Source organism: Poecilia reticulata, chromosome 12 (assembly GCF_904066995.2).
Source record: "Poecilia reticulata chromosome 12, P_reticulata-male-v2, whole genome shotgun sequence".
Classification (NCBI taxonomy): domain Eukaryota; kingdom Metazoa; phylum Chordata; class Actinopteri; order Cyprinodontiformes; family Poeciliidae; genus Poecilia; species Poecilia reticulata.
Window position 1 is genome coordinate 29,635,952 of NC_088841.1, and position 2,324 is coordinate 29,638,275.

General features: G+C 34.6%; 1 long non-coding RNA gene across 1 annotated transcript; it reads right to left on the reverse strand.

Moving 5' to 3' along the window:
- Window positions 1-202: 202 nt before the first annotated feature.
- On the reverse strand, window positions 203-1,490 carry LOC145554012 (uncharacterized). Its single transcript, XR_014090049.1, has 4 exons — window positions 1,391-1,490; window positions 1,162-1,188; window positions 923-1,076; window positions 203-843 (listed from the first exon to the last, which is right to left on the reverse strand). It is a non-coding gene; the product is annotated as an uncharacterized LOC145554012 (long non-coding RNA).
- Between the last annotated feature and the right edge of the window lie 834 nt (window positions 1,491-2,324).

Below are 2,324 nucleotides of genomic sequence, written 5' to 3' on the forward strand. Positions count from 1 at the left end.
TTGAATTACCCTTCATAAAGTCCGGCTTGATATGAACAACTGCTCCTCACCCGAGTTTCCATCACCTCCACCCGGTCTCCACCGTCGCTCAGCATACCTTTAATCTTTGTATTATGGTATGTTTCTAACTGAACATGTTTCTGTATTTGGTTGCTTTATTTAAATAAAAACTGTTGATTCTGATTGCTAAAACATAAACGACTGAGGTTTGCAAAGACAATTTTTATTTCTTCCAGTCATTGTTAAAGTATATGAAACGTTACACATGAAATACTGAAAGGTATTATCTTTGCTTGTATTTCAAAATTTTAAAACAAGGTTATCCAATTGTTAAACAATGCTGTTACAATATATTTACAACTACTTTATTGGTTCTACTTTCTCTTTAATATATTAGAGCCACAATGTTACTTTTCCTGGAAACAACAGTTCTACCAAAAACTAAATAATATAAATCAACTGAACTACAACAAAAGGAACACTAAAAAATTTACATAATGTTTAAAGAACACATTGTGAAAAACTAAAGGATGACAGAACAAATCCAAATGTCAGCAGAACAGATTTACAAAGATGTCACCAAAAAAGAACAATGTGTGACAACTGAAATGTGTGAAAGACTGTGGAAAACAACTATTATTCTCCTTGCATTCAGTACTGACATCCAGGGCAGTGTCCAGGTCTGCCATCACAGTAGTAACGAGGGTAATCTCCTCGTCTTCCATTTCCAGTGAAGCCCACAGTCTTTATATTGCCGGTTACAGGAAGAACACGTAACAACTGCAAAAGGAATCCGGTTTTCTGCCTTGAATGACTTTGAAAATTTACCCCAGTTGATCTCACCTGTAAATGAATGATAAATTTCATGTAGTTTAAATCTAATTTAACATGTTTTATGTGGAAAAAAGTCAAAGGTTCTTACCATCCAGCCAAGCAAAGCGAGTCCTCTTCCTGAACACTGGGTCAGACACAATGGCTTTAAAGCGCTTGCAGGTTAATGCCAAGGTGAGGTAAGCTGCATCTCCCTGTGCTAGTATCACCTCTTGGAGAACAGCTTCCAGTACATCCAAAGGCATCTGAAAATTACAGAAAAACATGTGCATTGCAAGAATATCACCAGAATAATGGCTATGACACATATGATAATGAATGTATCTTTACCTGCAAAATTGGTGGCATCATTTGTACCTGCATGGTGAGAAGCATAAAACAGTAATTAACACTTTGTATCTCTCAGTGTCTTACCCTTTCATCTCTACTGTCATAAAAAAATGATGTGCAAAAAATATATTTTCCTGTTTAAAAAAAATCATTTCTGGTTTAAGTGTCAATTGCACATAAATAAATACAAATCAAAAATAATAGTTATGTGTACATTTTAAAAATTAACCTCAATTTGTGCCTCAGTTGCTTTTGCATAGGTGTGGTCATCAGCACACAGAGTCTGTAAAAAATATAGATATTTTGAAAGTGAAAGATGAGCCCAAGTCCAAACAACATCAAAACAGTTTCAGCCTTTTTAACTGTCCTATCCTGATTTTGTTTCATATTTTAACAATCAAGCATTGCATAAAACTGCATTGTGAACGGACATAATAGAAATTTTAGATATATATAGATAGATATAGATATATATATATATAGATATAGATAGATATCTATAGATAGATATATATAGATAGATAATAGGTGTGAGTGTGTGTGTGCATGGTTATTTGTCCTGTGTGTCTCTGTGTTGCCCTGCAACAGACTGGCGACCTGTCCAGGGTGACCCTGACCCGCCTCTCGCCCGGAACGCCAGCTGGATATTGACACCAGCAACTCCCGACCCCACTACACAAGGGTGTAAGAAAATGGATGGATGGATATATACATACACGAACTATTTTGTCATATGTTATACTCTTATTTGAGTAGATTTTGTTGATATGCAACCTAATGCGAGTTACTTCACAGAATGAAGAGCATATTTTAACCCATAAAAAACACGACACACAGGTTTCTTCTAACCTTTATTTGTTGACTTATATTAATATTTTAATTTCCATTTTAAAATAACCATCAGTGCACATACCTTCATTTTAATTCATGTCTGCAGAAATAAATGGGTAATATTACACTGCACATTATGATCAGTAAAACAGTACTTAATAGTAGATATATCACCTAATACTGTTACTCTTACTAGTGTTTTTTGCAGTTATTTACTACTATAAATATATGAAGTAGAGGGAACTACACCCACCTATGATGGCAGCTTTTAGTTTATAAAAAGTGTTAGACTTTCCAGAAATGTTGGCGTGCAAAAACATATTTCAAAAAGG